Source organism: Protopterus annectens, chromosome 2.part1, assembly GCF_019279795.1.
Source record: "Protopterus annectens isolate FY-2018-M chromosome 2.part1, PAN1.0, whole genome shotgun sequence".
Lineage (NCBI taxonomy): Eukaryota > Metazoa > Chordata > Ceratodontiformes > Protopteridae > Protopterus > Protopterus annectens.
The window spans coordinates 44,858,820-44,885,353 of record NC_056729.1 but is presented as its reverse complement, the minus strand read 5'-3'; positions in this window follow the sequence as shown (position 1 = coordinate 44,885,353).

Here is a 26,534-nt window from a genome sequence, read left to right as displayed (position 1 = left end):
CAAACAACATACCAGATTAAACACAACAGTTTGTGGTATAAATCTTTATTTGAGTATCATGACACAGTACTTTATTACAGTTGAGATTCTACATTCAGTAGTACTGCATATCCTGTAGATAAATATTTGTCTGACAAATGTATTTATTCAGTACACTCAGAGCACACTATACCTAATGGTGGTAAACAATTACACTTTCTTATTTATTGGACTATATATATTGCAAGATATATCTGTACTCACTACACTGTTGGCATAGCCTCTCCAGTCATCCTCCATGGGCTTCCACATTATGAGTCCTCTCCTCTGCAGCTCTGGGGAAAAACACACCATTATGCATACCTGTCTATCAGATATTCATATTAGAATTTGATAAATCACCAGGTGCTAAACTTACAAACTTCAGAGCCATTCCCGTCCCAAGTATCTTGGATACATTGGGCCAAGAGAGACCCCCACCTCCATTTCAGGTCATCATAACAATGATGGACCTGCGCACTAATGTGGGGGATAACTGTGGCATTGGTGAGCTCCATTACCAGATGGTTCCAGGCCTCAGTCTTGGATTCTGAGCCCTGTTACTGGTCCTGCGGCAGTCTGATGTCATGGTTCTTTACAAGGAGCCTAGCCATGACCCTAGACTCCAAACTGCCACAGAGCTGAGCCAGAAAGAATGCTCCTTTACCAGCACCTGCCATAACTCCTACAGGGATCAAATTCAAATGGGTTTTGCCTATATTCCCACTTGTGTGGTTTAAATAAGGCCATATTCATGCCCTTTGCCATCATTGGACCATTTTTGAAAATGCTAAGCAAAGCTCAGCAGTGTGCAAACCCGCTAAGCTGCATTAAGCAGTGCTTAAAGTGGCAAGTGCTGAGCAGTGCTTAGTGGTGTGAAAATCTGCTTAGCTGGGCCGAATGCTGCTTAGAATTAAAATTCTAAGCAATGCTTAAACTGACTAAGCAGAGCTAAGCACTGCTAAGCATTGCTCAGTTTTCATTTAAAAATATCTAATAATTGCATATTAATTAATCATTACTGACATATTATTAAGTGTATATAATTTACTTTACATGACGTCCCCCTATGTGCTTTCATTACATTACCTTGGGGTGTGACTATACTGTATGGTCCACTTGTGTTTACATAGGGGATTTCACATCATATATCCACTGACATTGGAATTCTGGACAAGCTACACTACCCTGGTTAATAAATATCAATTACTACATCATTAAATAAAGAAAAAATAAGTCCACAATGCTTTCCCATGTAAAAGTTGAATGGCTTGTCTTGGTATTCAAACTATGAACTACTGCAGGCAGAGCCAGACCTTTAACCACTAAGCTAAATCACCATTTATGATTCCAGCTATAAATTTGTATATAGCTCTTACAACACATTTATGCACTGCTAAGCAAAGTGCCACAGCATGCAAACCCACTCAGCTATGCTTAAACTTTACATTTAAAGGAAAACAAATTTAAACAACCAATTTAAATAGATATATCTCAGCATATAAAACGTCAGCATGTCAGTTGCACGCCACATACTCTTCATGACAATCCATGGTAATGCAAAACTTGTCATTCTATCAACTTTCTAAGTTTGTATGAGCAATAATTAACAAATGTCCCTATTTCTGGGCTTTTGCCCCCCTTTTAGTACTGGCAGCTGAAAATGATGACAGACACTGAAGTTTCCCTCTGCATACCCTTCAGAAAACTCATTCTAATGCAAAACTTGTTATTCTATCAACTTTCTAAGTTTGTAAGAGCAATATTTAAAAAGTTCCTCTAATTTTGGCCCTTTGCCCTGCTTTTATTTCATGGCTTTTTCCAAATTGATTTAAGGTTGAGAGGTGTGTGTCCGAGGACACACTTTTTACTGTAAAGTGTCCATGGACACTGAAAGGATTTTAAAAAGTGTCTTACGGCACTTTGACAATGCAGGGGGTGTGTTACAGTTCCTGTCACACACCCCCTGCATTGCATTGCATTCTAAATCCTCTTTCAGTGTCTGTGGACACTGAAAGTATTTTAAAAAGTGCCATACCTGACAATGCAGGGGGTATGTTACAGTTCCTGGCACACACACCCTGCATTGTGTTGCATTCTAAATTCTCTTTCACTGTCTGTGGACACTAAAAGGATTTTAAAAAGTGCCATATGACACTTTGACAATGCAGAGGGTGTGTTACAGTTCCTGTCACACAGCCCCTGCATTGCTTTCCATACAATATCATCTTTCAGTGTCCATGGACAATGAAAGGATTTAAAAAGTGCCCGGCACTTTGACAGTGCAGGGGGCATGTTACAGATATGCGAGCACTACTGCAACACACCCCCTGCACTGATTCAGTATCTTTGTCCCTGCTCTATCTCAGTAGTGTGCCCTCATTGATATGTAAGGCACGCTGCCAAGATGTAGAGGCAGACATGGACACCATTCACTCCATGTAGGAATAACACTATTCCTGCACAGAGTTTACTGAATCCTGGCCATGATTTTGGTTATGGGTAAAAGAGTCAGGGGAATACTTGAAAATGTACAGTAAATGTATGGAGACATAAACATTTGTAAATAGTGTAACCATGTAAATAATCTATATATATATGTATATTCACAAAAAAAAAAAACTTTTCACAATCAGCACTTCCAGTGTTTGTTATAAGCAAGTGCTTGCATACATCCCATTCCTAGTTCAGAGGCAGTTGGGAAGATGGTGCAGGAACAGCAACAGATGTGAGGGGAGGTAAATGCCAGCACAGACAAAATAATCAATATAGTAGTAGAAGATCTGGAGGAAGCTTTTCAAAGAAATCTATTTGATTAGGCCAAGGAGACAGCCAGAGAGGAATGCATACTTTCAGACCTCCAATTGGAAGGGTTGCAAGATAATATAATTCAAGAAATGATTAAACAAAGTGAGCCAGAAAATGAGGTTTTGTGGGGGGATATTATGGAAAAAACAGATGAAGGTGATACAGAAGCAATGCCAGAAGGAAGCAGTGAAAAGACAAAGAAGATCATACACAGAGACATTATCAACCACATGAGAAGAAGTGAGAGAAAAAAAGAAATAAGAACAGCATGAAAAGGAAGTTTGTGGTAAGAATGCAAAGCAAAAGTGAACAATAACTGAATAGATACAAGGTAATGGACCTTGCATGCTTATGGCAAGTCTGTTTGTGTTATTAGTAGCACAACAGGTAAAATACTTGCATTTGATGCAGAAGGTTGTGGGTTCTACTCCCACAGTATGTAGACAGATTGCTGATACTGTACTGTGTTGTACTTTTAAAGGCAGTGGATGCTTAAATCCTGAGAATGTCCTCTTTGGTGGAGATACCTAGTAACTGTGAACCTGTAATCAGTTTGCCATCCATTCCCTATTGCAATATTACTAGCTTTTCTTTTTTTAATGTAACATAGGCAATTTATTGTAAGACTTTACTGCTTTGTTTAGCAGATGTCTACTAGTGTTTGTGCTGCAAAATGTAAATGTAAAACAAAATGTAAAATAAAAGTTTTAAATGAAATTCAAGTAATCATCGTAGAAGTAAAGTAGTATGCACATTACAGTGTTTATGGCAAATGGGGCGATATAGCCAAGTAATGGGACATTGGAATCGCTACAGGGGAGAGGGTTGTGTATGTGGGGCCCCATTTGACCATGATTTTGTGAGGGGGGGTAGGGCAGCAAACTCAGAGACAGCCCCGGGCAGCACAAACTCAAGCTATGACACTGATCAGTAGGCCATAGAGAATGACTTTTGGAGGTCCTAGCAAACTATAATATTCTTTTGCTAAGGTTAGAATATTGCCTACCATTAAATGTTCTACTTTTACCACAAAACCCACACACTGCAAGTCATCAAAAACAAAATCCTAAGGTTCGTCATCTTCTCTCTTCTTAGTGACATGTTTAAAAAAATGGTTACCATTTACTACAGGGTCTTGGCTGGGGCCATATTTTGATTGTCAGTCCTTCACTTTGAGTTTGAAAGTTGGTATCCCACAATTCCATTTGAGTGGGTGGGGGTTACATAATTATGTATGCAAATTTTATGTTAATCAGCATACATATTTGTACCTATTTTTCATGGGACTTTGTCCAGATTTTTGATGTTTCCAGGTTGAGAGTTATGGCTTGCCCCTCTAACTGCTCCATCAGCAGCATTATGCAGTAGCTTCATGGAGAGGTTGGAAATGGTCAATATGATGGCCACCTGAGACTCAAGCTATTTCTAAGTGTCAGAAGTGTCATATTTCCACAAAGAGGCTAGCAGCTGCTGAGCTAGGTATCTTTGGAATCTTGTCACATGAGTTAGATAGTTCAATAGTCAGATTATAAATATGCACAAAGTGTAAACTCACCTCCCATGTGGTCCATGATCCTAAACCCCCTTGTTAGGGGAGATGGATCATTAGACTGTCATCAGACATTTCCTCCTTGAGGTTGCTGCCAAAATAAAGGAGACCACTAGAGGACCCTTGTTCCAATGTGGTCTGTCCTTAGGTGAGTGAAGAATTTTATATAGCTTCCTTGAGATGTGGTCCATCATACTATTATACCCACCATACCCTCTCCACTACCAAGTCCATCATACTATTAGTGGGAGGGATCTCTAAGGAAGTAGAGGAACTGACATGAAGGCTTCAAAGATAACTTCCTCATCTTGGAAGGAGAGTCAGTGGGCCAAGTACTCCTCTGACAAATTAACTAAGTTAAGATTGTACCAAACTTGGAGTCTTCTGGTGTGGACTGTAGGAAACCTTTACTTTCATTGATGTCAGTGTCCAGTTTAAGAGACTTCATGGGGGAGTCGATGTGTCTCCTCTTGCATGCATGTTTTTATGGTGGCTCCATGGGGGTCTCATAACATCTAAAGACTCATGATGACTCTGATAGCGAGATGGTGTGAGAACGTCAGGAAATGCTCTGTCCTTGTTAAGGCTGATGAGAAATAAAGGCTGCAGACTGATTGATACTGAAGAAATGAAGGATGTCACCAAAGCCAGTGGAGCATCCCCGTCTGTATTGTAGGACAAGTTATCATCTTCTTAATGAACTCAGAATGTATTGGCATAGAAGTCCTCTACATTGGTAACATGTTGGTTTGAATAGGCATGGATGTCAACAGTCCCAAACACAAAGCTGCTGACAGAGATGGTCCAGGTGACTCTGATATCAAGACTGGAGATGACATCTTGCACACAGATGACCATTACACTGAAGGGCTGACAAACAAGTTACAGTTGAAGATGGTGCCAAGAACCAAATGTCAGTATCAAGAGTCTATCGTGAGACACAGTGACTCCGATGCAATCATAGTCACATGCATTGAATACTTTTGAGGCAGTACAAAGGGATCTGATCCCATAGGTGCCAAAGGAGAACAGTTCAGGAAGGACAACAGCTCCATCACCTCTGGTACAGATAATCATATCAAGGAAGTTGTTTCTATCAGGGATGGTCTAAGGCCAACCCATGCCACCTTAGAAGCAGAGGGAGATGGGATGATGACACCCATATCAATTTGTGCTTTAATGAAAGCTCTCATCATCCTGTCCTAGTTGATATCTGAGGAGCACCACACAGACTGCAAAGACCCTAGGGAAGAGGTAGATGGGGACCAGGAAAGGAGGCATTTGAAAAGTTCCCACTCAAAAGACTGGATACTGGATGTCCTTCTGGGAGAGTGATCTGGTGTAGTTATTATCTTTGCGTGGGAAGATACTGGTACCAGAGATATAGGTAGCTCCACTGCCTTTGGAACCAAGGCCTCTTGAGACGGGTCCATGCGAAGGTTTTAGCAGAAGGAGAAGTTCAAGGTAGAATGTCCTCTGACCCCCCCCCCCTTTTTTTCCCCTCCCTATGCTTGTCTTAATTCTAAGTGGAAGATGATGAAAGACCACTAAGGATTAGCTTCCCTTTTCATTCCTTTAAGTAGCAAAGGCTGAAACCCTTACCAAAGTCACAGGAGGCCAACAGATGTTCTGGCCACTGATATAGAACACAGAACTTGGGGATATCCTGGTTCAGAATTTTGGCACATTTCCTGAAGCTGTTATCCATCTGGAAATACAGGCAACTATCCAGTGACAGAAAGCTATAGCAATAACTTTTAATGATAACAATAACCAACAATAAGAACAGCAGCAATTTTAACTGCTGGATACATGTCAGTTCAGCCTTTATAAAAGGTAGAGCATGCCTGCTCAATGTGGCTGGTTCCTTGTAAGGTTATTGAGGCCATGGGTAAGGATATTCAGTCCGCACTGCTTATCTAGATGTTTCCAACACTTGACACTATCCTCCATGATGGGATTACTGAGAAACTCTCCCAAATTAATTTTAACCCAGACATAGTTCACTCGATTGATACATAGCTGTTTGAGAGAACCCATACTGTTAAGTCAGGGTGAATACCTCTCAACCTGCAGACATTGAAAATATGTGCAATGGCCCTTAAAAATAGGACATCAAATGCTACTCATAAATACAAGTTTAGAAAATAGAGCATGACAAAAATAATGGAAAAATATAAGCACATTATCAGAGACAGTGAAAAATCATAGACTTTAATGAACTGTATCACAAAATTCTGCCACATGAGGTCTTTTATTTTTGTGGTAGAAAAAGGGAATTGTAAGACATGTGTCCTCTTTCTTTACTTTATTGTTGCCACTAGTATGTTGGTCATGTATTTTTTGTGTGTGTGTTCTAGACAGCTTCAAAAATCTCATGGTGAAAGGAAAATGTTAATAGTTAAATCAAGCCTGAAAACAGAGACAAGTCTATCAAAATAGGGACATCCTTTGCAGTGGTAAATGAGGACTAAAAGTAGGAATACTTCTCCAAAATAGGGACAGTTGAGAGATCTGGTTGGGAATATTTGTTCTAGATAGAATAATTCCACTTGTGGTGTCCCATTCCACTAATGGGGTCCCGCAATGCTCTGCTCTGGCTCCTCTCCTCTTTGATATATATTTCTGTGACATAAAAGCAAATGTCAAGAGACTATGGCTAACCAAGTTTACTGCTAATCACAAACTTGGGGGAGTTATCAAATCCCATTCTGGTACTCAAATTCTCCAACAATGTCTAGACCAAAGGAATATTTGATGTATTAATAATGGGCTCACCCTCAACACCATGAAATGCAGCATAGTTTATTCTGGTAAATCTAGTATCACTACTGCTTACAATCTAGATAATATTCCACTTAAATTTGACACAGTCATCAGGGAGTTGGGCACATATGTTGATAACAGGCTCTCCTTTAACTACTTCTGGAGAATCCTTCTAGTTTGCACAGTTTATCCTTTATAGCATCTCCTCAAGTGCACAGAAGTTGTAATTCAACTTTACTAATCCTTTATTAGGCCCATCCTTCTCCAAGTACCTAAATCAGCTTGACAGACCTCAATATTTCCTCATCAAAAAACTCTCAGGTTTCAGTACCCTTAGCTACTCTGATAGGCTAAAAGCTCTGTCCCTTTGCTCAGTATCAAACATACCCCTGAGGCATGATCTCTGATTGGTTTTCTGTGTCATGAATGACTCACAACTCCTTCACTTAAACAGAACAAGTGTTAAAGAAAACACATATCCTATAGCTAAAAATCTATACTACCACATCAACAATACAAATGGCATGACATATAGTTTCATAGTTTCATAGTTTCATAGTATAGTACTAGGCTATCTGCCCTGGGGCATTTGTAAGCCTAGCCATAGTGATGTGGCTTTTGCCACCCCATGAAATGGTACAAAAATGTACAGAATAAATCAAGAATACTGTGCCTCTGTCTAGTAGTGACACAGTGAAGGTCCCTTATATAATAGAATTAGTTTACTGTGCCCCTGTCTAGCAGTGACACAGATGTGACCCCTGGGGTAAACTTACAATCTCCCATCCACTCATCAAGATTTCTCTATCTAACCCAAATAAAAAAAAATATTGCTCTTAAAATGAATTGCAATAATTTGGAGCTTTTCTCATCAGCCTACACTGAAAATGGGCTTCTACCCAGTTTGACTTTCCTGTCAAATGTCAATAAATAAATACACGTCAATAACCATATCTTCAGTTTCTGGAATAAGCTGATCTTATCTTTCAAGTAAACTAGCTCCTTAACAACCTGTAAAATCAGTCTGCCTGACTGGATGGGTGATTGCAAATTTTCATACAGATCATGTGAATATCTGCTTAATGGTACAGATCATGTGAATATCTGCTTAATGGTGGACACTGTTAGTCTCCCACCAGTATTGGTGATGTAGTTAAACTTCTTTAATGATGTCATTTGATGATAAGCTTAGTAAATACCTATGCACTACTACTGTAAGTATAACAGTAGCTATTCTATAACAGTAACAGAAGAGCCAAGACAAATAATTAGGCCTAACCTGCCTAGTCATGAGAAAGGAACAGAGCAGAAATAGGAACAAATCAGAGAGTGAGGAAATATATATACATATATGTGTGTGTGTGTGTGTGTGTGTGTGTGTGTGTGTGTGTGTGTGTGTGTGTGTGTGTGTGTGTGTGTGTGTGTGTGTGTGTGTGTGTGTGTGTGTGTGTGTGTGTGTGTGTGTGTGTGTGTGTGTGTGTGTGTGTGTGTGTGTGTGTGTGTGTGCGTTCTTGCGTGCGTGCACGTGTAGGAAATAATGGAAGAGTTGTTTCATTGAAAACTTATCTAAGAGTACTAGTAGTGGAGGTTCAGCCAATTCACAGTAGTGGCAAAATAGATCTGGGACTCAGATGGGTCAGGTGGATTGTGAGAATAGAAAGAGCTTGAGCATTTGGTGTGATGCATGTTTGCTGAATCAGATCTTCGATGTAGTATATTTCCCACCAGGCAAAGTGGATGGACAGGATAAAGTAAGATTAAAAGCTATGTACTTACCCTAACAATAAATGCATGGTCATAGTTAATCCTTCCCATCACTAGGACTGAAGTAAACAAGTAAGACACAGCACCAAAAGATGCCGAAAAAAACATAAACCGTTGAAACAAACACTGGATTGTGGAAATACCTCAATAAAACACCAACTTGCAGTAAACAGGTAATAGAAACACTGCAAGCCGTAAAATTATTCTTCCAAGTAGAACCACAAATTTATTAATGCAAAAGATTAGTGCTTTCGTCTCTTCACCATGAAGAAACTTCATCAGATAAAGTCACACAGCACAACTTTCTTTTTATACAAAGCAGTAACAGGAAGTAGAAAATTAAAGCAACATACCCCCTAAAAAACCCTTCTTGTCCAACATGTGTAAATCAAGAATAGTAGGTCACCAAAGCAAGGCTGCCCATTATCGCTCTTATTGTTCGCCTTGTCTCTTGAACCTTTTGCTAACCTCGTAAGAAATTATACCATTATAAAAGGCTTCATTTTAAAGAATGGTCACTGTTCAAAAATCCAGCTATTTGCAGATGATATTATTTTAACGAGTGAAGACATAGATAACTCTTTATATTATATTATTAAATCAATTCACCTTTTGGAGAAAATTTCAGGTCTAGGTTTAATCAAAGGAAATCTGAAATACTATTAATTAATAAGAAAGTGAATACATTTTACAACAACATAATTTTAATTGGGAGAATACAACACTTCAATACCTAGGAATTACTATAAAATACACTTGGATAGACACTATACAGGAGAATTATATATATTTAAGAAATGTTATTACTAAACAAATTAATAATTGGAACAAAAGGTTTTTCACCATTGATAAAAATGATTATTTTGCCAAAATTTTATTTTACATGCAATCCGTAATCCTAACTCCCCCTAAAAACTTCTTAATCAAATCAGTACGATCTTACTTAAGTTTCTATGGCATTCTCAAAAAACAAGGATAGCTTACAAGTGGCATATAAGAAGTTTGGATGACAATGGAATTAGGTTTCCCAATCTTGAATTATACACAAAATCCATTGTTATTAATACAGTCTGTCATTGGCTTACCACATCTTATACTTCAGGTTGGAAAACTATACATGAATTTACTGTAATTTTAATAGTAGTTATTATACGCAAGTATGCTCTTACTTGGGTATCAGTAAAATATACTGGATTCTACTAGATTTTTGTCTAAATAATAAGAAATTACAACATTTTACCTGGGGTATAAACCAATACCTTCAAAATGTAATAGATAGTAACTATATGTTTAAGAATTTACTATTCCTAATATTTCCTACTGCCTGCACTCCAGATTGTTTAGAATCCTTTAATCAGGGAAAAATGTTAAATTTTAAAGAAAATAATCTAATATTTTGACATCAATTTTTAGGCTATAGTAAGTTACAACCAATAAATAATTTATTAGCAAGATACAATGTTAATCAAAACAACTGGCTGTCTTTACAAACTTTAAGACAATTTATTGATAATAAGCTAAAATGTTATTTAATATAGAAATAGATCTTATACCAAAGCTAATACATTTTTCATGGGGATTAATTCCATGAATAATAAAGGTAAATAATTTATATCTACTATATACAGGATATTAAGAGAGGAGTTTTTGCTATTTGATTAGACCTTTTGGGAATACTCTACAAAGATCAATAAGGAATCCTTTCCAGTAGGTAATAACAAATTGGAATTAAAATCTATTAATAACACCACATTCTCTCTTCACTGGAAACTGTTCACTTGGAAATTCCTAAACAGAAGTTTTATTACACCCCATAAAATAGCTCTTATTTGTGGGTGGCCATGGTGGTGCAGTGGTTAGCATTGCTGCTTCACAGCAAGAGGTTCTCTGGTTTGATCCTCGGCTGGGGTGCCTTCTGCGTGGAGTCTGCATGTTCTCCCTGTGGTTACGTGGGTTTCTTCGGGTGCTCCAGTTTCCTCTCACATCCCAAAGACATGCTGTAGGTGGATTGGACACTCTAAATTGTCCCTAGGCATGTGTGTGTGTGTGTGTGTGTGTGTGTGTGTGCCTTCTGTGGAAGGTTGGGCACTGGGCTGGCAACTTGACACTGTAAAACTCCACTGCCAATCATGAGTGGACAGGTGATCTGCTGTGGCGGCCCCTAACCAAGGAAAAGCCAAAAGAAGAAAATAGCTCTTATTTATAAAAGCAAAGAAATAAAATGTTGGAGATGTGGAGAAGTCTTAGATGCTAATTGAATGCACATGATCATAGAATGAAGAGTTGTATTATAGTTTTGGAATGATTTCAAAGATTTTGCTAAAGCGCTATGGATAGATAATTGTCACATTATGGATTCCTTATTGTTATTTAATATACCAATCCCAAAGGTCATCCCAAAATTTCAACTAACTCTCCTTTGGTCTATCTTGGCCATTGCTAGAAAAGTAATCACTATGCAGTGGAAAAGTGAACATGATCTTTTATTTAGCAATTTCATAAATATAGTTAAGTGTGTATGTAACAAAGAAATACAAACTGTACTTACAAGGACATCTCACATGACTCATAAATGTTTAGCTTGGCAAAAGTTACAAACTTTATTGGACAAATACTAATGGTATTATATCATCCATGAGATATTTTATTATGGATGACTGTATATAGTTTATTGTATTTTATTTGTTCATTTGTTAATTATCTGTGCATAAATTATTGTTTATAAAATCAAATAAAAAATTGTTGGGAAAAAAAAAAGAATAATAGGTCACATTAGCACAGCCCTAAAAACAAAAAAAATATATAAAACCTTATAATACTTTCAAGGTATAAGAATTTGCATCAGCTATATATATATATATATATGTATATATATATATATATATATATATATATATATATATATATATATATAGATATATATATTTTATATATATATATATATATATATATATATATATATATATACACACACACATATATATATATATATATACACACACACATATATATATATATATATAAATACATCTAAAACAAATAAATATACAAGTGTTTTATATATATAAATATCTATATACACATATATATATATATATATATATATATATATATATATATATATATATATAGGTCTATATTAGAACATCGAAGTTTTAAAACTTCAAATGTTCTAATATTGAACCCTATTCAGCGAAAGCTGAAAATATCGAACATACAGAACAGCAAATTTTTTCCTAGGGAAAAAATTTACTGTTCCAAAACACATACACACAACACAAGCACAGCAAACAAACAGCCATCCACACACACACACACACACACACACACACACACACACACACACACACACACACCTAAAATCTTACACCTAACCCTACACTAAAGTATATACACACTACTAACTATCCACTTATCTTAACCCAAACCCTAACCCTAAGGTCCATCACTATCGCGCACTCACCTTACCCGCGCCCTAATCCTAGCTCACCTACCCCACCCTAACCCTCATGTCCACACAATCACACACTTACCTGACCCGTGCCCTAACCCTAATTCACCTAACCCACCCTGACCCTCACGTCCACACAATTGCACACATACCTAACCCACGCCCTAACCCTAACTCACCTAACCCTTATGTCCGCACACTTTCACACATACCTAAACCACACCTTAACCCTAACTACCCTAACCCGCTCTCAATCGCACATTTACCTGAACCTGACCCTTAACTTTCCACCACAGCGCTGAAAATACCGAAACAACAGAAATGGACAACTGAATTCTTTCCTTAAGAAAAAATTTGGTTTTCTGTTGCTTCGATATTTTCAGCTTTCGCTGAATAGGATTCGATATTAGAACATTCAAAGTTTTGAAACTTTGAAGTTCTCATATAGACCATGTATATATATATATATATATATATATATATATATATATATATATATATATAAAGAAAACAACTATCTCATCCAAACAAAATAATCTCAACAAAGCTTTAAGTTTTAAAACACTGGTTAAAGAAGCCAGGTTTAAGCCTGGCCAATGCATCACATTAAGCCTAAGTTAACACACCAACTCTCTTTTTTTCAAGTAGCAGAGGCCATGCCCCACCTCTGTCACTAAGTTTGAAAAATTATGTGAGATTGCCATACGGAATATTCATGTGCATAATTTATCAGCATTTAGTAATGTTAACCAGTCTGAAAGGGTGAATTTAAAAAGTTTAAGATTTAATAAGTCCATCAGAATAATGAAGCTCAATAAAGGGGGAGGGGTTCTAATAATGGATAGGTGTGATTATGTTGCGAAAATGAGGGTGATTCTTACTGGTACAACTTATGAGTCCTATGAGCCCACTTTTTGTTTTTTTTTGTTTTCTTTCTAAAGAAAACTAGAACTTTCTCACCAAAGATGTCTGAAAGGATGAGTGATGTTGAAAATTGACAACAAAGTCTAGAACAGCAGAATAAGTGCACCAATACCTCCATACTATGAAGTCAAGCCTTGTGCCATTTATGTTCCGTGTAAGCATGAAGATCAACAAACAAGTAGAGTGCATGGTATTATGGGTAAAGAAGTGGAGTTAAAGCTTGGGAAACTTTAAATTGGTGCCAATCAGACTAAGAGTTGGTGCTTCAGTCCTAGTGGTGAGGACGGTGAACCAGACCATGTAAGCTCTAATATATAGCACACCATTATTGTAGATGATATTTACTTAACAACAGTAAATAAAATGTTCTGGCATTAGTTTTGAAATGAAATATATATAAACAATTCCAGTTTTAGAAAAACTCTATACAAAGGTTATATAATGATCTGTGAGCTTAAGTAAAAACGGAAAATAACATATAAAAGATAAAGCAGAATGATTACGATGAAGAGGAAATCACCTGCTTACTGAAAAGATGAACCATTTTTTATACATTAATAATCATGCCACAGGAAGAAATCTTTGATATTTAACACACAATTTTTTTTTGCCATGTAATACCTCATAGGATCCCAAAAGAAACCATATTGCACAATGGCAGGATCTGTCACCACACCAAGGAATTGCTGAGTTTTCCTTAACGTTAGTACCAGAGGCTCTGCTAGGAGTTTATACAATCCATGTAGTGAAAAAAAAGGGACCTGATGTTTACCAAACCTTTACTGTGAACAAACCTGGTAAGAATTCACATTTACTTGTATTAAAATGTATATCAGCATATACAATTTCATGACATGATTTTAAATTGGCATAAGACAGAAATGAAAAATGTGATACATAGATTTGGTGCAAACAGTAGCAATTTGACAGTCAGTGCATATCTATATCTGTATCTATGTAGATATATGGGTCTACGTCTTTTGACCTAACTTTCATTTGCCTGACACTCATTTTCCGGACCCCATTTGACTGAAATTTCATTTGCCTGACACTTCATTTGCCCGACACTTCATTTGACCGACAAGTATTATTAGCAAGAAAATGGAATATGTCCCCTTCCCCACTGTAGTGTGACCCTGGAGTTAAAATATATAGTTAGGGGGGGTGTGGGGGGCAAAGCCCCCCAGTTCATTTCATATGATATTGTTAACTTTTGATGTAATATTGCTTAGTAAAAGAAAAGGAAGTGGGGGGCTTCACCCCCCCACACCCCCCTTGTGGGGGGCTGTGCCCCGCACATACCCCCTAACTATATATTCTAACTCCAGGGTCGCACTACAGTGGGGAAGGGGGCATATTCCATTTTCTTGCTAATAATACTTGTCGGGCAAATGAAGTGTCAGGCAAATGAAATTTCAGTCATTTGGTCTCAGGCAAATGGGTGTCAGGCAAATGGGAGTTAGGTCAAAAGAAGTAGACCCAGATATATATATATATATATATATATATATATATATATATATATATATATAAATATATCTGTATATCTATATCTATATCTGTATATCTATATACCTATATAACTATATGCATGTGTCTATGGCAATTTATTGAAATTCTCAAAGATTGAAAGATTAAAGCACAAATCATTGAACTCCCATCTTATCAAACAATCAAAACTATGAAAAACAAAAAGTTGCAAAAAGAAAACATAAATTATGTACTTAACAGAGTAATACATTTGGTTGGTGTTCATCCATACACTGGAACATATGGACTGGTCACCATGGGTGCCTTCTTGCATGGCAAGAATAACAACTCTGACTAGCTCAAGCTTCTTTCCTCTCCACTAATGCACTGCTTCTAGCATGCTATCCAGATCCATTATCCTAGAAAAGAATACTAATGAAAAATAAGAGAAAAAATAACCACTCATGATATGAGACAATGTAGCTCTGAACAGCCAACTGCAGGCCCTGACTCAGCACGTTCTTGACTGTTTAAAGAGAAAAAGTGTTTTTTTTTTTTTTTTTGTAAAAACTAAAACTTGAGTGCCCAGCACTCTGTGCAGGGTATAAACTATAGCAACTGTTTGCTACATTTGTAGCAAGCAGTTTGCTACAGTTTATAATAAAAAGAAATTACTCTCTCCCCCATTTTTTAAATAAAATATTAAAAGAAAGAGAGTAGAGGAAAAGGCACAGTAATGGACCTGAATGGAAGGGGCAGGAGGAAGGGAGGTATGTGTGTGTCATGTATCTGGTCACTTTGAATACCTCTCAGCTGCACTGATTTTCACATATTGTCCAAATTTTTGCCTCATATTTTTGGTCCATGTTTCATAAAATTGTGGTTTTCTGGCAAATCGCTGGCAAATCATTAAAGATTAAAGTTAAAAATAATGAAAAATATTTGAGTTTCAGACTTCATACTCTTCAGAAAATTCATGGCAATGCAAAACCTGCAATGCTATCAACATTCTAAGTTTGTAAGACCAATATTTAAAAATTGTCCATATATATGGGCCTTTGCCCCCCCCCCCCATGCAATTATTTATGGTTTTGTCCAGATTTCTTGCGGTAGGAGACTGAGAGGTTTACCAGAAGAAGGAACAGACATTTTTTTCTGTTTACTTGAAAAGCTTGAGGGTGGTGGATTGGAAAGCAGAAACATCCTACAGAAGTCTTTTTTTGCTCTTCATTTGAAGAGCTGAGGGGGTGGGCACTAGCTTCTGGGACTGGCTCTGGGAGCTGGCTGAGCCAGCTACACTTCTGCATTTAAGTGATTAGATTGATTTAGAATAAACTATGTTATAACCTTGAGCAAAAAGGAAGAATTGATTGGGAAAAAATACCTTGCATTCTGGAACACAATATGTAGGAATTTGGGCAACAGTGCTTGCAACTCTTAGATTCATCTAACAGAGGTTATGGCCACGAGAAAAGTGGTTTCCAGGTTAGGACCTGTTTTCAGTTGAACTGCGAGGTTGAACTGGAGAAAGAGTAAGTTTTTCCAACACAAAATTTACATTCAAGTCAACAGTGGTCAGGAATTAAAAAATCTTTTTAGCAATGCTCTGCAAAGCTTGTGGGACCCTTGGTGATATGAAGAAATTACAGCCAAGTGAACTTTGATGGAGAAGTAGCTGGCCCCTGAATGAAAGAAAGTTCTGTCAGAGATTTAGAAAATGGAGCTGAAAATGGATCTGTTCATTGTTTGTTAGACTAGACAGAGACTTAAGCCATTTGTCCCTGTAAACTTTCCTGGTTGAAGTCTTCTGAAAAGCTGTAATTATTTATAACTTGGGGTGGGGGTGTAAGGTCCCTGACAATTACTGGAAGTGGTAAAACCAATAGCCACTAGGTTAACAATAGAGACTGAATGTCTGGCAGAGGCTGACTTGTCAAGTCAGAAAGCAGTTGAGGGTGTTGTTGGAGAAGAAGGGGTTTTCTTCTTAGATGAGGCCACAGCAGGGAGAAACCAAATAAAATTTAGTCTGTTCAGAATGCAGTTATGAGTAACAATTGGGCTTTGTACATTTTGGATTTCTTTAGAAATCTGTAAATGAGTGTCACTGAGGGAAAGAAGTAAAGGATCCTGAGGGGCCAGTCATGGGTGAACATGCCCCTTGGTGGAAGTGGCAGTTAGCACAGAGGACTAAAGCTCTGCGCTCTTAATGAGCTGGTTCCTGTGACTTCATTACATGGTTTGATTCCTACCACCTTCATTTACCTACTGTGTGACTCCGAGCAAGTCACTAACCACACAGTGATTCCTGGTTGTCCTCGAAAAGGGACAGTTTGTCCAGTGGGCTTAGCCAGTCAACAGATAGGTGAAATAAAAAAATCCCTCTTAGATGATGATGGAAAAATAACATGCTATTTTTGAAGTTGCATGTTAAAAAAAAGCCTTTGCAATAAGGCTTTCCTTAATAAGAAAACATCTTTAAGTCTACTGATTTGTTGGCAAATCATTTGTTTCGGAGCAGAATCTGCCTACCAGGCCTGTGTGCAATCATGTTGGATGCCACCAGGATGTTTGCTGCTGTTAGAAAACCATGTGAGGGTGTGGCTCCTTCCCAAATGTGCATGGCTTCTTGGCAGAGGGGGTATCAAGTTATGTCCTACTTGTTTATATACCATACCAAAACCATATTGTAGGTGGACACAGCACCTTGGAGGAACAGGTCTTGAAAAATGCCCACAATGCAAGGAAGATTGCTGTTGTTTCCAAGACACTGTTGTACTCTTTCACCTCATGTGTGGTCACATCCCTTGGACTGTCCTGTTTTAACAATGCCCCCCAGCCCAGCAAAGATGCATCCATGGTTAGAGTGGCTTCTGGAATAGTTTGATCCACTTGAACTGAGGTTTTCTGGAATGGTTCATCAGGACAGATGTTTAAAAACAAGTCTCTGGCAACTTTGTGGTGCTCATCGTAGGCTGAGATGCTTGACATTACTGTACTTTTAGTGTCCATTGTATAGTTTTCATGTGTAATCTGGCATGTTATACAATTTGAAAAGTGTCTACCATAAGGCGAAAAACCTTGAGAACTTATGCTACAGCTGGTCTCAGTTAGGTGGAAAGATCTGATACAGTTTGAACTATTATGGATATCCAGACCTGAGGTAATATGGCCAGCTCTCATAGCATGTCCATCTGGCAGCCAATGAACATAACAGTAGAATGGTTCCAGTTGGGATTTAGAGAGACTGACAATGATCCAAAGGATATGCAGAACTGCATTAAGTATTGTTTTCCCAGTCATCTAAGTAGGGAAATATTTTTTTATTCTAAAAATCACCTGCAGGTAGCAAGTGGAGCCATGTACATGGTAAACAGCTGGGGTGCTGTTTTGAAGCCAAGTGGCAGAACTCTGAACTGATAATGAGTAACCTGTTCACCTGAAAGCATAAGAATTGTCTGGATGGCCTGGTTATCTTAATATTTAGATACCCATCCTCGAGTTCCAAACAGCACATTCAATCTCCTACCTACAGACATGGCAAGATGGATCACACTTTGACCATACTGAAAGACTCCTTCTTCACTCATTGATTCAGACAACTGAAGTCTGATATCCACTTGAGGTCCTGAGTGTTTTAAGGCACTAAGATGAATCTTGAGTAAAGTCTGTATCCTCTCTTGTCTAGTGGGACCTCTTGGATAACTCTTTTTAAGAGAAGGTTTTTCACCTCTTGCTGAGCTGCCCTCCACTTACAGTGTGACAATAAGAGTGGATGAGAGGTTGGTTCCATGGATTGGTTTTGAAAATGGTAAATTACAGTCTCTGTATATAATCTTCCTGATTTAAATGTGTTGAGTGATGGCCAGCTACACAACTGGATGTCGTGAAAGTCATTCTCCAACTGCCCCTACAGTAGGGCAGATGAGCAACTGTTCAAGTCTAAAACTGCCTTGCCCCTAGAGAGGGACCACAGAACCCTTGCTGATGTGGTCCATCTCTGCTTCTTTGATGGTGGCCTTCAGAAAAATTAGATCTGTTCTGAAAATCTGTTGAGCTGCTGCTGGTGCTGAGGTCACTGGGACTTCTAAAACCAGATGTTCTTTTCTCCCTTCTGTTTTCTTTGAAAATATCTCTGGGGACCTAAGAGTTTTACTATGACAGCTATGAGCATTTTGCATTCATACTCATACTGCAGCAGCTTGTTTTTAACTTTTTGCAACAAAAGTGAAGTTCCATTGAACAGGCCATTATCAAAGGCTCCCAGGAAGTGTTCTGCAAAACCATTTAGACATAGCCAAGCCTGGCACCTCATTGTGATATCAGAGCTCACAGATCTACCTTTTCCATCTGCTGCATGGAATTAATCATAGCCATATAGGTCTCCAGCTGGTTTTGAAGGTTCCTAGTGGGTAAATACTTCAGAATTTCCAGGGTTTATCTGTTGAGTCTGTCTCTGAAAATTAAGCATATACACTACATAGTCCATTTTACTGATGGTAAAGATGCTTGAGGCACAGATACACTTTCCCAATCTGTCCATCACCTGGGAATCCTTGTTTGTAGGATGGATAGCCTGAGCATCCTCTGTGACCTTGTGTTTGGTGGCCACTGATACAAGGGGCCTATCATAGGGGTCCACAATATGTTGTCAGTTTTTACAAAGTATTGGTTCCATGACACCGGTCTCACTCCAAGCCTTGGAACACACCGTGTCTAGGGGTTTGTTCCATGGGGGAACCACTCAGGCTGCTGGGGGCTAGAACCTGTAGGATTCTTGAATGATTTTGTCCTCAAGGGAGGTGCAGTAAATGGGCCATAATCCTTCTGTTATATATTTTTAAGAATTTCACTGAACTTCTTGTCTCCTGAATTGGGGTGAAATCTCCCCTATGTCAAGATCCATGCTTGGGGAGGGGGACTCTGACATGGAGATTGACATAGGGGAGATTTCACCCCTATGTCAGTCTCCATGTCAGAGTGTCAAGATCCATGCTTGGGGAGGGGGACTCTGACATGGAGATTATATGCTTCCTATTGTACAATTTTTTCCTAGATATGTTTGTGGGGCTTCATCCAAGCTTTCCTATTGGGAAGGTGATCCAGACCTGAGATGTCTTCTATGTCTCTAAGGTCATCTGTGTTGGGGAGGGAAGATGGATGAGCAGATCAAAGACTCTGCTTCAACGGTGTATGAAGGATGAACTGGTGGAGAAGGGGTCAGTTCTTGCTGGAAGATTTGAGTTAATCTTCTCTGCACCAAAAAATTTGCTGAGGTGCCCATGGCCAAAGCCATTGACATCTACCACACTGGAGCTGACATGGATGTGGAGAGCTTACAACACTGGAACCAAGGTCACCAAGGTGAACTTTAGCATTAAAGATTTGAAGGTTGAGAATATCAGCATCAACAGAGGGTGTCAAAAGTATCAGAACCAGTGCTGTCACTGAGCCCTTGGTACTGATCATTTCAAGCCTAGTGCAGGTTGGCAATGGCACAGTCAGGGCTGATACCTGCACCAGTGCCAAGGGCATTGACACCAAGGAAGTCAAATCTGGAAGTGCAGAGAACATCAGCAAAGGATCTCTAACTTGTTCTGATACTCCCAGTGCCCAGAACTGTGCCTGATAGAGGAACTGATATGAATGGGACATGGGCTTCTTCTTGCACCATCCAATACATGAAGATGGTCAAAAGAACACCAAGCTGAAACTGAGCCATTAGAAAGGTTGTCATTATCTTGTACCAGTCCAACTGTATGAGAATCCTGAGGGACCCAGACAATTGGAAGGATGTTGCTGAGGTGAGATGTGATGAAAGGAACATTGACAACTCCTGTTCTAAGGAGATGCTACCTGTTCTTCTCCTTGAAGCAGAGTCCATAAGCCCCATAGAGTCCTGTCTTGCATCTAATAGAGATACATAGAACTGTGTCTAGAGTAGAACGGTGGAAAAAAAAGAGATAGAGTGAAATACCTACTTTTTTTGTTTGTTCTTAATAGTTGCTGAGGGAACTGGAGTACAACAACAGGGGAACAGAGCAGGGAAAAAGTCTGAGGTAAATCATTTGTGGAGGAAACTCAGAAACTGCAGAAATCTTCTCTACAAGTATCAATGAAGATGTGTCTTTTAAAAAAGAAAAAAAAACATACCTGACCAACAACTTAGTTTGTAGCAACCCTCAAAATTTGAGCTGGTGTGGAGTGCTTGAGGGTGGTAGCATAATTTGGAGAGATAGCCGAGTGAGAGCATTGCATTATGGGAGAGTTGAAGAGCTCAAGCTAGTTAAAGAGCTCTTGTTGCCATGTAAAAAGGTGCCTCCTCAGCAAGTCCATCTGTTCAACCGTTTCCTTTTGCGATCTGTTAATCCCACTATTAACTTCAGAAAATTTGTTTGGATATTTGCAGTTATGGAATGAATTTTTTAAGGCATAGGGATGGGGTTGGGCCAGGGGCAGAGTTGCGGTTAGGGTTAGTATGCATTAGAACGGTGGGCATGGGGCTTTTCTTGCTGGTGAGTAACACTGCTGAACTTCTTGATGATTTCCTTTCAGCATATACTTAGCAAAAGCCTATGAACCTATGTGTGCGTGTGCGTGTGTGTGTGTGTGTGTGTGTGTGTGTGTGTGTGTGTGTGTGTGTGTGTGTGTGTGTGTGTGTGTAAGTGTGTGTGTGTGTGTGTGTGTGTGTGTGTGTGTGTGTGTGTGTGTGTGTGTGTGTGTGTAAGTGTGTGTGTGTGTGTGTGTGTGTGTGTGTGTGTGTGTGTGTGTGTGTGTGTAAGTGTGTGTGTGTAAGTGTGTGTGTGTGTGTGTGTGTGTGTGTGTGTGTGTGTGTATAGTAACATAATGCCACTGATTGTCTCCAGAATGGTGATGATGCCAAAATGATACAAGTTTAGTAAATACTGTACTGTAACAAGAACTGTTGCTATAAGTACTTGATAAAGTCATCATAGCTGCATGCTGTATTAGTGAGCTAATTGACTAACCACACATGAATTGCAGTGCTTTAAAGAGAGGGCTGTAGCCATAGGAATTCAGAGATGTTCTCCTCTAGTTGGGGGGGGGGGGGACTGTGTGCCTGAAACTTTGCTATTGGGTAATGTGTTACAGCAAAAAGAGACCCTCTGGATTATATCTGAGGAGATTTGAATAACTTTTTGAAAACAAGGAATTTGAGGAGCTTAAGAAGGGGGAGCTTCTGGACTGTCATTGGAAAGTGACTGTTGTCCTTCTATTATTGGGATTACTGGGTGTTAACATGGAAATGAGGTATTGTGTACCTAGCAACTGGTTTGTTTGTTTTCTTTTGTCATCAGTTCAGGAAATCATTCATATTGGCACAGTCATTTATAATGGAGACAATCTGCACCACTGCTATCTTATTCATTTTTTAATAAAACTGTACACTTTTTATAAGCTCTTGGACTTTGTTGCATTTTTGGTACCACTTCTTCTTTTGGCTTTTCCCAGTTAGGAGTCACCACAGCAGATCACCTGTCTGCTCATGATTGGCAGTAGAGTTTTACGGTGTCAAGTTGCCAACCCAGTGCCCAGCCATCCATGAAGGCACACAAACTCACACACTCATGCCTATGGCAAATTTACAGTGTCCAATCCACCTACAGCATATCTTTGGAATGTGGGATAAAACCAGAGCAGCCTGAAGAAACCCACACGACCAAAGGGAGGACATGCAGACTCCGCACAGAAGGCACCCCAGCCAAGGATTGAACCAGAGAACATCTTGCTGTGAGGCGATAATGCTAACCGCTGCACCACTGAGGCCACCCTTACATTTTTGGTACCACTATTTAAGCCAAAAGTTTAGTTTACTTTCAATGTTTGCACAAAATGTTATCATGTTGAGTTGATTGATGCCATCTGAAGAGAAAGCATCCCAGTGTTGTTGCTGAATGACCAGTTCAGTAGTGTGTGCTGTATTGCTATTAAGAGGAGTGCACTTATATTGTACATGTGTAAGTGCCAGGATGAGCACAGCTGAGCAACCTTTGCAAACCATAGCCGTTGTGATTCAGAGTATATTGTCCTTCACTAATCTCATAAACATTCTAAAACCTTCCCCACTGAAAGTAATAACCAGGGTGGTAGATCTCAAAGCAGACCTGGTGGCATTAACCAATACACCCATCAGAAAGGAAGGAAGCAACTCGAATGACTGGGCCAGGATTTTTTCAGCTCAGCTTGCAGGACAACCACAGACTATGAAAAAGTAAAGAAAACATTGTTAGCACAAGCTGGGTTTACCCTGGTGATGCAGGCTCAATAGCTGGTCATTTTCCCTTAGCAAAACAGTAAGACCTCAACTGTGTTATTTAAAACATGCAAAATTGTAGGTTTACAGATACTTATTAGGCTAATTATCCATGTGGCTCTTCAGAAGCTTAGACATGCATCACCAATATGTTTTGAGCTCTATTATTTTAAGTACAATTAACCCAGAGCCCTTTGTAATAATAGCATGAATAACCCAGGGGCAGGCAGGCATTTATATGCTAGACCTGTCTATAAGGGACAAGGATGCCAGTGCTGGGCTGAACTTTTAACTTCCCATCCACTTATCCAGATTCCGCTTGAATAGAATAAAAGACATACTTTGCTTTACATGGAGGGCATGATGATTCCAGAAAAGTGGAATTCTTTGCAAATCATATCTAGCCCTCCAGTGTGTTCTATTTAGTTTGTAGATCTGAAAAGATGGGGTCTGTAGAGGCTCTGTAAGTGAGGCAAAAACCTTCCCTCACAGTAGTCTGTAAGGCACAGACAAAAGGGACAGGGCTTTGTGATGATCAGTGTAGTTTTTGTGATTTAGATCCTTAATTTTCTTTGTGAGGAAGCATTGTGATCACTCCAGTTATGCCAGATGGTTGGAAAGGTACATACTGAAGGGAGCATTGCCATATCATTACTAATAAGCTGTGCAATGAAAAAAGACTTCCTTGCAACAATGAATGCATGGTAAATGTCTACATGTGTTCCCAGGTTCCTCACTACTAGGTGAAATTTCAAGAGAGTGTTGCTGATGTGATAGCCACAGGGGATGTCATGTCTGCTGAAGGATGCAATTTTGCATTTTTGGGCATTTAGTTTCAAGCCATGGTTTTGAAACTGGATATTTTTTTTGGCAAAGGCCTTCTTGAAGGATCTCAGTAGCCAATGGACAGTTTAAGATAGCACCAATTTAACAGTCATCTGGGACTTTCAAGATGGCTGCACATTTTTTGTAACACCTTAATTCTGGCTGACCCAGTGGGAAAACAGAAAGGTAGCAAAGAAAGCCAGTGGGCCTGGATTTCTGAGTAAATTTCAGTAACTAACTAATAAGTGCACTGCCTGAATGCCAGGAAAAAAGAAATATAGAGGACCTGAAGGGAAATCAGCTATAAAAGATGATGAAAAAACACTGACTAAGAAAAATACTGTAGCTGTTCAGCAGAAAGACATGCAAGCTCCAGACATGACTTCCAGTAACATTAAGGAAAATATAAAGCAACTGCATACATACCTTATTAATATAAATGAAACACTAACGGAGTATATCAACTTAAACAATAAAAGGCTGGAAAAATGGGAGAAGCTTTAAACAATTACTCAGATGACATGATAAAACAGCAAAACTCAGAGGTGAAAATGAAGAAAAGGCTGACAATATGAGACTGCGCAGAAAGAGATGTTTTAGCAGACAGAGCACATATAGAAAACTTGAGATTTTCTGCTGTGTCTGAGAAGCTGGAAGTAACAGACTGTAGTAATTTCATGAAAGTACAAATAAGCAACTGGACTGGCATTCCAAACAGCAGTTGTTAATTGAAAGGACACATCATGTGTATGCTCCAAACCTGGCTATGAGAAAACAACATAGACCTTTAATAGTAAAAATGCAATATTACGAGCAGAAGAAGTTGATTCTGACAAAACTGTGGCAGAAGGACAAAGTACTAAATGTGGAAGACAGCAGAGTGTTTGTGGAGAATGAGTACTCATTGTACACCAGGCAGAAGAGGAATGAATGTATTCCATTATATAGGGAATGCTGAGAATTAGACATGAGATTCAAATTGCTGTACACAGTTATCTTCAAAATATTTTTGCCTGGAGGATGAAGTACATGCTAAGGAAGAAATACAAAGGTTTGCCAAACAAAATGTGATCTGTGAAGCAGAAGGAGATTCTGCTTTTGGTTTTCTGGTAATAAAAAACACAGAGAGACTGTGCCAGTGAAACCTTTCCCATTGTTTCAACAGAAAATCCTTGAGAGTAGAAAAAAGAATAGGAGTTGACTAGAAGAACACAGAGTGCACTGGAGATGAAGAAGAGACAAGGTTTGGAAGATGGAGATGAAGAGGAATAGAACAAGAAAACCTGGAAATATTGGACTTTCTTGGACTTTGTTAAACTTGTAGGGGACTCTAAAGCATATGCCCCACTTCATACCATTAACTTTTGGAGACTAAAATCAGTAACTTTGAAACTGACAAATGTGGGATTACAAAGCAATAATTATATTTGTGAAACAGGACAGATCAAGAAAATCTAGAAATACTGGACTTATTTAGACATTGTTAAACTTATAGGGGATTCTAAAGCAGATGCCTTACTTCATGTCATTAATGTCTGGAAAAATATTAGGGAGAGGGGAAGTGGATGGAGATAGTTAACAATAAGTAAAACAAAATTCATTCTTAACAGTATAAGTGTTGCCTGATTTTCTCTGCAGGTTATAAAGTTTTTTTTCAGTTATTTTAAAGTGCAATTGGGATACTAATGTAAATAGCTGCTTCTGTTTATTTTTTTTTTTTGTTTGTTTTGTTTCTTTCTCCCTTCTCTCTTTTTCCTTGTTCAGTTTTAAGAAATGTAGGCATTGCATTGTAAAAAATAAATAAAAGTGGGATCTGGTTAAAATAGCATGACAAAAGAAGAATTAGTGTGCTTTTTCTCATTCTTGCATAAGGGAATGACTGGGTTAAGGCCATTACCTTTATATAGTAACAAATTGTAACAGAAAGCAAGTAAATGAAAAAGAATATTAAATATTATAAGGTCTTTTTTTTCTAGTAAGCAGTCCTGTATCTAGTTCTCATATCACTAGCAGACTGTCTAATAAAGAGAAATGGCTTGGACAAATTTTTTTCTGAAAGCATTCCAGTGTTTTCCCAGTTGGGAGAGCTATAGAGATAAGGAAAAACTGACAGCACTTAATAGAATCACAGGTTCTACCATGCATCTTAACATGGATAATCTTTCTTTCTGTTTAGCTCGAGTTTGCATGTGTGGCTGTCAGTTTTGAACTTGCATTCTTATTAGATGGGTAGTCTTTCAGCTTTTCCTGGTTAGGGGGTCACCACAGTGGATCACCAGTCCACTATTGATTGGCAGTGGAATTTTACAGTGTTGAGTTGCCAGCCCCCCCCCCCCCCACACACACACCCCTACCTGCATGTCTTTAAAGTTCAATCAGCCACAGGAAGGACACACAGAAGGTGCTCTAGCTAAGAATTGAACTGCAGAACCTCTTGCTGTGAGGTGACAATGCTAACAGTTGCACAACTGTGGACGAATATTCCTATTGGGGGGATACAACTTCAATATTTGAAGATGTGCATAGTTAATGATAACCCAAAACTATGTACATCTTCAAATACTGAAGGTTTGCAAACAGAATATTCCTATTAGGGGGTAAAACTTCAATATTTGAAGATGCACACAGTTTTGTGCATCCATTAAGTTAGTAGGTTTTAGGGGGTATTCGGTGTGTGTGTGTGTGTG